Consider the following 12994-nt stretch of genomic DNA (forward strand, 5'->3'; position numbering starts at 1 on the left):
GGATGTTTCACTTCTTTCCTTGAGGCTGTAGGTAATCTTATGAGAATTCAAATATGGACAATTCATTTAAAAATGTTGTTATAAAATGCCAATTACTAACGAAAAAATTTGAGTAAAGAAGAAGATTGTTACTCTCCGTCAGATTTCAAACCTTTATCTTCATGTGGGCTCCCGTTTTGTAGAAAATCCATGAACTATTAGTAGAGACTTGGTGTTTATGAGTGCAGGTATGAAGTCGTTTTCTCTTTTCGTATGAGGAAAGGAACTATACTAAACTACATTTCTTTATTATGAATGCTTAAAGAATCTTATTAATTACTTTATAGAATTATTAATAATTTTATCAAGAATTATTTCAGGGTTTCCACTAGATCCAAATGAGAATAGAATAATTTGGTGAGTAAACTGGTATGTTGCTTGTAAATAAAACATTACTTGTAAAATTTACCATGTCTTTGATGCAAGCACTATCGTTTCTTATTATATGGATGATAAATATATCAAAATCATGTTTTACTGATCACTGATATTTAAAGCTAATTATCAACAGGTTTTTCTGGATATGACACCATACTACGAGGTAAGATAGAGGGGCGGGGGGAGATGTGAAAATATTTATATTGGAGTAATAAAATGAGTCAATGATTGTTTGTTTGCTTTAGGATAAATGAAAATTTCAATTAAAGAGTTGTGAGAAGTATTTAGCATTAAATTTTTAACACGTCACTAGAAGTGTATTTTCTGAAGAAGAGAAGTCCCGTTTAAAACAATATATAAATAAGATGACAACGGCCAGTTGTGAATGGATGAAGTCGGAGTCAAGCTCAAAAGTTCGCAGTGGGCAATAAAAAAATTTGAATTGTTATATCGAATGAAAGAAGAATGGTTGAAGAAAATTATCTAATAGAGAATCAAGGAAGACAACCAACCAATGTTGAAATTTTCTTTTGATGATTATTAAAAACATTTCGAGTTTATCCAAATAAACGATATCCGAGCATTGAGAAAAAATTAGAAATAGAAACAAAGTTTTAAAAAATGAAACAGAAATTATTTTTAAACTTAAACCTTTACTAAATTACTCAAACATTTTAATGCAATCCTTACTTAAAGAATAAACGAGCAATTAACTGAGCTTCTACGAGACAAGTAATGATAGAAGTTAATTCATTTTATTTAATAAACTTTGGTTTGTAAAAACTGATAAGAAATATGTTATTTGCGAGTTTTAATTAATTAAAAATCGAGAATGCGATTTGAAATTCTAAGTAGAACAAACAAATAGAATTTAATAATGTCTAGAGATATCTATAGACTGCCTTTCATTTTTTTCCCTTTACTAAAATCCCAAATACACTTGGTAGAGTCATAGGATAGATATTACACCATACGAATGACACGCATTGAATCTATAGGGTTGGCTGAACAATGGCATGCTTTCATCTGAACATGGCTCCTGTAATTATTCAAAAATATATATAGTCCACTCCTCCAATTCATAGCAAGTGGTCAAATATGTCTGCCTTGATGGCTCTGCCCTCGGCCTATGAATAATAGAAGAGCGACGGAAATCCAGTAAGTTGAATTACAGATAATCATCCCAGAAAAACAGGAAAATGACACAGCCAGGTATGCATTCGCGATTCGACACAAGCATTATTCGGATCATTTGTCAATATTTCACGCAAACCGAAACACTCGCAAGAAATGAAAATCATTTATCAAAAGAGACACATTCAAATTAGGGAATTAATGGGAGGAAAAAATGAAAAGTTTTCCTTTTTTTTTATTTAGTTTTCACTGTTATGCATAGTATATGATTACTTCTCTGGTCTTGTTATAGAATTCCAGAGGAGAAAAAAAATTCAATTCTCAATTAATGTTTTATTCAAACGAATCGTAATTTTTCCCCCTCTCTAACAGCGTTCCCACCTGAAAAATGGTACAATTGTAAGAAATATTTAATTTTCTGTAGAACATGAGAAAAAAAATACTTAATAAGATCGAGAAACAGAGAGATTAGAATGAAATAAACTGAAATACCATTTTTAGAGATTAATTTATTTATTTCAGTGTCTTTATTTCACTTTGTTTATTCTTAATTCCATTTCGTGTTTTATTTAATACTAGACAAATTTCTTGCTTGACTTTATCATCTCACCTTACAGTGATGAAGAATAGGTGTTTGTGTTTGTGAGTGTGCAGTGACGCTATACGGGCCAGATCATTTGGACTAGAGCTACTAATAAGAGTCAACCGCGATGAAATTTTTTAAATCTTCATTAATTAAATGTTAAATGAAGTTTTGTTGTTTTTAAAAAAATTAATTTAGATGATATTCCTGCATAAAAATAATTTCTATATTATCTTAAAATTCAAAAAAAAAATGTCATGTCGATGATGCCAATTATTTGTCCGTCTAAATTTTTTTCTATCTCTTATCTATTTTTAAAAACATTTTAAGTATATCTTCCAAAAATGTGTTTCATACAAAATGAAAAAAATAAAATGTAACAATTACGAGCCTGGCATGCATGTATGAAAAAAAAATGGTTTTTATAAATGCGTTACCGATATGCTGACGAAAACTGAAATTAAAAGATTAAGTTTACACAGTCTGCAAACTGAACCTAGATCATTATAGTTTTCAACGCGTGTCTGTATAAAATGTAATAAATACAAAACATTATATTCTCAAATCGGGGCCAAACAGCTAACTTTCTAAACCATTAGTAATGAGAATGAACATCTAATAAAAAATGGTTTTAAACGAATTATTATATAAAATTAAGTTGTTTTATGCAGTAAGATTCAATAAATGCCCTCATGAATAACGAATTTCATATTATTATTCGGTCCTATGAGTCCTATTTAGAAAAATATTCATGAGATTCTAACAATTTGAATAAAACGAAAGATCCATTCTATTGCTACGACAACAGAATGAGTTATAAAAATTTGAATATTACTATCTTGAGAAAACGCATGATTTTAGTCCACTCCATGGATTGTCTCAAAGAAAATATGCCAATCAGCCCCTAGAATTTCTATAAAGTTGATTGGTCTAAAATCATGAAATTCGTTAATGCCATAAAATAATGATATTCAAAGCTTCATAATCTGGTCACATTGGGTCGATGGAGATTTAAACATGTCTTGGTTTAAAAACTGAGGTGTCGAGAATATTGTACTGAATATGATTTACAGAACTTATATTATTTATTTACACTATTAGTTTATGTACAGAATTTATTTGCAGAAGTACATTTAATGCCAAAAATCCTATTATTTACATGATGCTTTTAAAGCTAACAATAATTTTTATGTTAAATCAGAGAATATTTTATTGAATAATCCTTTGAAATATTGCTTAAATAATAAAAATAATTCTGTACTTGGGATAAAACTTCAATGCTGGGCGATTCCTGTGCCTCATAGTTTTAAAAACATATTTGATTTCTGTAGGAAAGTTTCTGCGTTACTTGAAGATTAATCACTTCCATTTCCAAATAAAATTCAAATTTTAGAGGAAATGATAAAAAAAAAGGGGTAAGTGCATTGCGCGAAGAACAGAACGGAGTGAATTTTCTTAAATAGCACAAAATATATGACTGTCCAATTTAAAACTTTGAAATATTTTGCTGGAAAAGTAGCTGGGATCAAGTTACATAAAATATTTTTTTCGAAATTTTGGGGATCTTTAATCCCGGGGAACCAGCTTGTTTTCAAAGCCGGCTAGTATAAAATAAAATCACAAAATTATCAAAATATATCTGGTATCAAACGCTTGAAAATCATTAAAATTTGCAGAAGATTTAAAAACAATATTTTCCTAAACCCGATTAAAAACTAAACTAAAAAAAAAACGATTCTGACTAAATATCAATCCTCTCAGTATTAGAGTAATGTTCTTTAAACTCAGAATTAAAAACTTATTGCACAGACAGCATCATTTTTTTTTCTAATCAATATTGAGAATGCTAATCCGATTCCCGTTACCGAACAAAAAAAAATTAAGGAAAAAGTACATAGTTTTGGTCTTTTATCAATTTTTTGAGAGCTAAATTCCACTAGCAATTACAATTGTATTCTATAGGCATCTATTCTTTATTTGGCGAATTTCATTGGATGTTAACACTTTTTTTTTTTTTTTTTTGCATAGATTATAGCAATGTGAAAATGATCTTACCTGAATGATTGAACTTCTATTGAGTACCACAAGAGTGATGAAATCACTGTTAATTTCAATCCATTTACTTATTAGTTAATCAATTTAATTTAATCCGTTAATTTACTTGTTATAAAACGCGAACAAAGTACACCATTAACCACTGATTCATGCGATAGCACAGTTCGATTTTTTCATGTCTCTAATTATAAACTGCGATTTGGTATTGCATCAGCACTCCACAAATTCTACAGTGGTCAGGCGCTTTCTGGAGACCAGCTTGCCAATTTTCAACTTGGCCGAAATCTTCAAAATTTAACATGCGCGCTGAAAATCACAGTTCCTCTTTTATTTTTATGATGTACTTTTCGCTCATTGGAATCGCGAGGAGTACTGAAACTAATAATATAGGGTGCTCTACAAATTTGAAAATCCATAAAAATCTGTAGGAGACGGTATATTTGAATGTGGTTTACAGCAATGCAAGAAAAAGATTTATTTATTTATTTTTGTCGATAGAAGACGTTGTGGGCAAGCAGCTGCATAATTTCACGGAAAATTGCGTTTATTTGCATGAAAGAAAATGTTTCCAGACATATCATAGCATTAGAATACTTGTTAGTTGTATTTGCCTTTACCACAAACGAGAGTTTGCAAATGAGTGGCAACACTGCTACCTGAAGCTTGTAACGTATCACTCAGCATCATCCGGGTGAAAGAGATTTCGTGGCGAGAGGAGTTTCTTAACTGAATGAAAGAACATGCCTGTACACTCAGTAACCGAAGAACGAAAACTCGACGGATGTTATATACAGTAAGGGATAAGGCAAGTCACAATACAATGCTGGATAAATCATTTTTCAGTTAAAGCTCTTCTTCGGTTACGATTCTAGAAGATGCAGTGCCTTGAAGAGTGTTGCTGCTTCAAGAGCATTATGTTGCAATAAATACGCATTTGTAAATAGTATATTCCATTAAATGAGCTCGTCTCCAATTTGGACTCTTTAAAGAAGAAAAGATCCAAGATAAAGGACTGAATAAAGTGACATCAAACCTGACGCGGCTGTACACTTACATTGGTATCGACTGCTCCTTAGAATAAAAAAATCAATCTCGTCTGTCCCAAGATAATGAGCAGCGATTATAGCGTTCCATAAGTCCACTTTGTTGATTTTCCCTAAAGTCCGATTTACGAATTCATATCCTTTGCTGGTCATTTGATAAAGTGACTGGCACGTATGAGTACGGACGTAATCCTAACTGGAGCAAGACACTGAATGGCATCTCCACGATGTATTTCGATATTTTTAATGCCGCATAACACTGTGAAGATACCGTGACAATGTTTTGGATATTTTATGCATATATGGAGAGATGTCTAATGGAAACCAATTTTCCATGCTTCTGCTTCTACACTACTTGTTGCACTTTTCGACTGTTTCCTTAAAGAACTCATTTACGAAGCCACAGTAAAGGCACGGACCACTGAAAAACATGGTACAACATTGTGTGGGCGATTGTACAAACTTCCTAATTTATCGAAATGCCATACCAAACGAGAGGGATCTCATCAGAATCTTTTGCTTCAGTCTCATCAGCGTCTGAAACTTTCATAAAGCTTCCGGCGGATGCTCGTATCTGAGATAAAACAACTCAATAACAATGACTTACCCCAACAATAGTATTATCATCAAAATAAAGACTTTGTGTGGACCATCAGAATTTCTTCTTAGAAGAATTCCTATTTGCATATTTTTGAATGTTTTCTGCACTATCTATCAACAACAGATTCAATTGTTTTCCTTGCCATGCTCCCATCTGTTTATGAGAACATATTTGTTATAAGCACCATTCAGATATATAAATTAAATCCAAATGTATATTTGTTTAAATATTTACAAATGCGGGGGCGCTCTACGGCGCTATACATTGTGCAGCGATGCAACTCTGCATAACTTGATTTCCTGCTTTTACAATCAAATTTGGGAAATTCAATTATTTGTTAATAAACAAATCAATAATAGGTATCTGATTTGAACTTGCTAAGTTTTAGATAAAAAAAAATAACTAAACTTTACTAATTTATAATTAACTTCAACTAGACAGTTTGCCCTAAGATACAAATTTCAAATCATCCATGAAATCCTCAAATCAAATTTCAAATCCTTCTTATTCTCATTTGAAGGGTTCTATGGAGACACGATGAAGATCCATTTCTTCTTCTTCTTTTTTGAGGCTTTAGAATCACTTGTTCCCAGGGTGGATGTTAATATCACAAATGAAAAAGGGAAGGGGGATAAGATTCCATTCGAATCACTGATTTCAAATCTTGGAAAATGCAATAATTGGGCACTTTGCTTTCGCTTCCTACAGAAATTTAGAAAATTGGACTCGACTCGTTATTTCCCGGGACTCCCCTTTTATGAAGACTTGCATACAACTTTAAAAGCTTCACGAAGAGTCTGGAGGAAATAAATATATAATACCTATTATTCTGTTTATTTCATTATTTTAATTCTTATCGAAGAATATTTTTAGACTACGATATATTTTTTATTAATTTTTATTTACAGTTGATTATTGCTGACAGTTTTATTTATTTTCAAATTTTAAGCTTCCGAAATTTTGTCTGCAATGGAACAACGCCGCTAAACGAAGGTTTTTACATCTTAGAAGTTGCGATCTCCTGAAATTCTACTTCACTTCCAATCACAAAGAAAATTGTGTTGTTACCGTAGATGCGCAGTTAAAGATTCGGGATTGAGGGCAACTGTATTTTTCTAAGAAATTTTTTCTCCAAACAAGAAAAGCATATCGTTTCCCTTTGTGTTCCCGCTGGAGACTGAACGCTGTCCCCAAACTCTGAACATTACAGCTTGCTTTTTAGAGACAAATTGTCCAGCGATCCGTTTTGGACGCTGTGCTTTGAATTGTTTTAACTTTGTTTGAATTGTTTTAACTTTGTTTGAATTGTTTTAATTTTGTTTAATCTTTCCAAAAGAGGTTTTAAGGCTAAAAAGAAGCCCATGTAAAAAAATAAAAGCATTAATTATTAATTATAATCATTCTTTTTCACACAAGTGGTAACGAACCACTTCGAAACTAATACGTAAGGAATCAAAGTGAGCTTTCCCGGTGAAATTGATTAAGTGGATGAGGTTTAAGATGTAGCATGGAAATCTAACCATACACGAAGTAGCAAAATGAAACAATAAAAGTCGTGGCAGATATATGATGCACAAAAAAATATTTGAAATATGTTAACTGCATTTTGAAAACGCACTTGCTTTGTTCCTTCATTTCTAGACATTCAAAAAAAAAAAATAACTTGAGTGCGTATTTCGTTTTTTGTTTTTTTATTTCTGTTGCTACTATGTGATCAAGTGAAGATTTTAAACCCACATTGCATGTCGCAAATTATGGAAGAAAAATATATTTGCTATCGTTGTATTGTCGTTATTCACCCAAAGTTGACTAGCGGTCCAAAGTTTAGACACTTCTGCTCTAAAAGACATATTGCTGTGAATTGACAATGATTTTAAATTCTACATGCAAAATTCAGAGAACTAGCGATTCAATGTATGCAATAAAATAGTTAAATGTGCAGGAACTCTGCAATGCCACAGCATGAACAGCCACTGTGCTTCTCAACAATGATCCTAATGTTCGTAATTAGAATCAAATGATTCATTTCATGCGTTCCCAAAACTGATGACTTCACTCATTCAAATGTTATTTTCATGTTTCACGAGGCTTCACTCATCGATATTCATCACTCATACCAATCATTTCCAAGTAAGAAAATGAGTTTCGGGAAAGTGCGATCTCCATTTCCGACCACGTCCCTGGCAGGCCTTATGTGGCACACTCCACTTAATTTAGTGTCATTAAGAATCTAATATTAATCGCTGATAGTTATTGCCTCTGATCACTTTTGCTTCGGAACCTCGTTATTCCAAGTCTGCGGTGACTCCTTTTCTTTCTTGCGTTTTTGTTCACTTCCTAACGAAGCGTTGAGGACGTGTTGCAGTCATTTCCGAACTCACTCGCTCGTTTTGGGATCCTTCGTATTCCGTGATCTGCATAACTCGAGACAAAAGGGGTTTTTTTTTATCGATTTTTTTTGTGTGTGTGGGAGGGGGGGGGATTTTGTAATGAATATATCACCAAATGCAAGGAACAGACTACACTGTGGACGATGAAAAAAAATAAAAAAGGGTTGGGGAGAAAAGAAACGGAACCAAGAAATTATTAGATGTATAAGTATTAAATGATGAATACAGGAACGGATAAATTAGAATTCTTAGAGGATGAAAAGAAAATTCAACAGATATTGAATATTAGATTTTGCTAAATAAACAATTTTCATAACTGAAAAAAATTACAAATTATTACCGATAAGTTATTTTCCGATTGAAAAATGTTTAAAAAAATGAAAAGAAAAGGAATGGAGGCAAGAAATTATCTGGTGTATAAATAGTGATTAATGAATATATAAATGATTGGATTAGAATAAGTAGAGGATGAAAGGAGAATTCAACAGATCTTGAGTATTAGATTTCACTAATTGAACGAACTTTAAAACTTGGGAAAAGATTGAAAATTGCTGTCTCAGAAATATTTTCCGATCGAAAAAATATTTTTCAACAATTGATGTCATGTTTTGAATTGAGTTTTGATAGGAGGTCATTCTTCGATGTTTTTTGTGATTGCTAGCAAGTTAGTTATTTATATATTTATTGCAAAATGCAAAAAAAAAAAAAAAAAAAAAAAAAAAAAAAAAAAAAAAAAATCAAAGAAATGGCACAAAGACTTGTTTAGTCACCTAAAAACTGATGCAAAATTTTGTTGTTAAATACTTAATTACTTTGATGTAAATATGAAATCAAATACTGTGTTATTTTGAAGCAATATGAATGAAATTTTGTTTGTCCCTTATCTGGGATGTCTTGCTCCTCCTCCAGTTGGAAAATTTCTGCCACGACCTCTGCTAGTGGTTAGCTACCTTCTCCAATTTATCTTCCAGTAAAATTTTCCAATTGTTCATTCAAAATTGTTGCACAGTCTTGAAATATAGCAAAATTTTATTTGCTATATTCACAAGCCCAAGGGAATAAATAACATTTTTTCTTTCATTTTTTAAGCATCAATTAAAATGTATATGTAATGAACAAGCAAGAAAAATTTGTTTAAAATTTTGATCTAATTCCAAACTATGTTGGGAGTAGTAACGGAAATGAGCTCTTTGAAGAAATAAAAGTATTCCACAACTCTTTCTGTGAATGTATTTGACGCTATTTTCCTTCAAATTAATTTAAAAATTCAGCAAAGAAAATTTTTTTTTCCAAATCCAAGTACAATTTTAAAAATTTCTTAGCTAATTTTTTTTTAATGTTTTTGGTTATTTAATAGTAATTTTCAAGACTTAAAATAATACAAAGAAAATATTCCAAGCTCTGAAAGGATAAGAATTACCATCCGGAGTTGTTTTCCTGCGAAAATAAATTATTGGAAATTCTTAAACTGAAATAAGATAATAAATTAATTTATTGAAATTAAATCAAGGAAAACCATTAAATTATATCATTTTTATTTTATATTAATATATATGTGCTAAAATTCAGAAGTGCTATTTAAATAAGAATAAATGCTGTAATTCTTCTTTCAGTTTTATTTGTCCCTTCTTTAATTTATTTGCTTATTATTTTTTGAGGGGGGGGGGGCTCTCACTCATGTGCCTAGGGCTTAATAAGACTAAAGGTAGCTCTGTATTTACAAAATAATTTGTTAAATGACTTTCTTTTTTCAAATAAGAAAGAAATCTAATTAATTTTTCACAAGAATAAAACTGTAATTTGAAATTTATCCAAGATAAAAACAACAACTGATTCCTTGAAATAAATGAAATTGCTAATAATAGATGGCAGCAGTAGCGTAATAAATTCATTAATATTTGAACAAATAACTAAAATGGAAGAAAGGTAAATTTCTTTAATCAGGACGAAATACCAGTGGTCACTCAAAGACTGCAGTTAGTTTTTAGGATGTTGTAACTTGCTATTTCGACATCATTCAAATTTTGTATTTTAAAAGTATTTTGGAATAATACAAATATTAATTAATAAAAATGATACTTAGGTATTTCCCTTGATATAGATCACTTCAAAAAAATCTAAGAAAAGCAGTTATTCATTTTAATTAACAATTGAGTTTTAAAATAATTTTTGAATATTGAAGTGATGGACCAACATAACAGCTTGCAAAAAAAGTATTTCAGATATAAACCCTAGCGGTTTTTTTCTATTCTATTGTAATCACAGCTGGAAACTTGTTGTAAGAGATGTTGTGAATAGCAATTTTTGGGTAAAAATCCTATTTTTCGACTGTTTACACTTTTTGCGCCGTTTCAACTAATCGATTATCTGTTTTAAAAAGTCATGTTTCAAAATGAACACTAAACATTTTTTGTCAGATATGAGATGGTCGAATTTTAAATTTCAGCTAGGAGAGATTTTCGAGCCCTCTATGAAATAACCAAAAAACATTGATAATACCACAAAAAAAATCAAGTCACGTACTTAAGAAAAAATATATAAAATTTAATTTTATATGTGTATTAGTTTTATGCATAAAATACTAATCAAAGTTAATGTTATTAGAAATATTCTACAAGCCAAAAATTGAAATATTTCCCAGACTTCCGAAAGTTTATGTGCGTGCACCCGCATGTGTGTGTGTGATAAAGATTTCATTCGACATATTGACATCCTCAAGGATATTAAAAAAATTGCTAATTCTTTAGATGTTTAAAGGTCGAAAAACATTAAAACCACAAACAACATAGACATTTTTCTAACAAAAGCGAAGGGCAGCATGACAGAGTGAATTTATCAATTCAGAGTATTGTTTGGGAAATGTCATTTTCAAGAGAAAGATTTCATCTCCTGTTTTCTCATTCAGAATTTATTAAATCTTTATGAAAAAATTCTGACTTTAAGAAGTACTCTGAACGACATCAGCTCAATTTATATTGAAAACAGGAAGAAACATTAACTGATAAAAATCAAAATGACACAAATTGTATAATGTATGAATTACAGTTCTTGCAGAATTATGAAGAATGTATTAAGATCGGGAATTGGAAACTCCTTGTCAACAACTGAAATCACTTCTTTTCTAACATTAATAATCCTTCGTGCATTTTATTAACGATTCTGGTCTCAGTAGCTATAGAAAAGACACTATTCTTAAAACTGAAAATTACCGGAGATCTACTATGGATCAAAAGAAATTGACATATCTTGAAATTATTTGTAACGAAAGTTATATATTTTACAAAAATTGGATGTTACTTATAAATCAATGAATTCAAACAAAAACAAAGAGCGAAAAACTCAATTTCTATAATTTGATTCCAACTAGATGTTGAAATTATTTTGGTTAAAATTTTTAAAGCTTATTTGATTATTACATGTATGTTATGTGAACTTAATCGAAAATAAATAATGTGAAAATAGATTTAATGTGTCAATATAATTTAATGTTGATAAATAACTAAAGCTATATTACTTGCTTCTCTACATGCATATATATCCTCTCTCTTCAGTTATATATTTTTCAAATATTTAACCTATTAAATATGTAATTTTTTTTCCAATTGTGGGACGATAGTGCTAAGCAATATAATTGGTATTAGATTTGTTTAATATATAATTTCGCTTCGCTAGCATTGTTATTTTTATAATGAAAATATATGTATAATTCTCCCATAAAAGAGTTGAAGAATTGTATTTATATTATGTAAAAGTATAACTATATGTATAATTCTGTTCTTGATTGAAGGTTTTAACAGTGTACAAAATGTTTACACATTTAAAAAAATTTAAAGTAATGCTCAGTTTTAGAAAAATTTCAAATTATTTTATACCAGTAAATTTAATTTTAAGTGTTAAGCCACTTTCTCCTTATATCGCCCTGCTTAACAATGCTCATTAGACATTTGCACGATAGCGTCGATTAGGTAGGCTCGACCTTGGTAATTGTAGCTCCAAAGAACAACTGAGAATTGGGGTTGATGTGCAGAAAAATAACATCGTCAGATGAAAGGTGGACAACGTCTCCTGCCTCGGAAAATAATGCGAGACTTTAGGCGCAAATTGCGGGTGCAGAAAAGATCAGGGCTGATTCATGAACGTAACTCTCATCCAATCAGAGTTTAAGAACCCGGGTTATTTCTTAAAATCTGGTATTGTTTGAAGATGAGATTGGTGAGAAAATTTTTTCCATGACATTCAGATGCCTTTCGACCTTGAAATCAGAAGGAATAAAATGATACTCTGCCCCTTCAAATAAATTCGCCGTTGATATCGATATTCTACTGCTCCAAACAAAGCTCCCCTTTTCAAACTGAAATATCAAGCTATTCTTCCGAATTAATTGATCGAGTCAGCAATCCAACCCAACAAAAAAAAATCGCCAAACCCCATCACAGTTAAAGCCGATAGCATACAAGAATGTACAGGGTTTGAGAATAGAAGGTGAGCAAAATTTGTATGAGACGCAGAAAGATCAGGTTATTAAACTATTATCCAGGGCATCACCTACCAGATGAAATAGAACATTCACTTTAATAAATCTATTGTACAGATTAAAAATGAAATCGAATAAAGGGTTACTTTTTTCTCAACCAAATCTTTATAGGGCATTATTTCTTAGGGCTCACCAAACGATAAGTTGTGCTTAGAGCGGCCAATGTCAGAGCGGCAACACAACAAAAACTTTCACACTTTATTAAAGATCCAGGCAGGAAGAAAGAAGTAAGTGGAA

Source organism: Argiope bruennichi, chromosome 1, assembly GCF_947563725.1.
Source record: "Argiope bruennichi chromosome 1, qqArgBrue1.1, whole genome shotgun sequence".
Classification (NCBI taxonomy): Eukaryota; Metazoa; Arthropoda; class Arachnida; order Araneae; family Araneidae; genus Argiope; species Argiope bruennichi.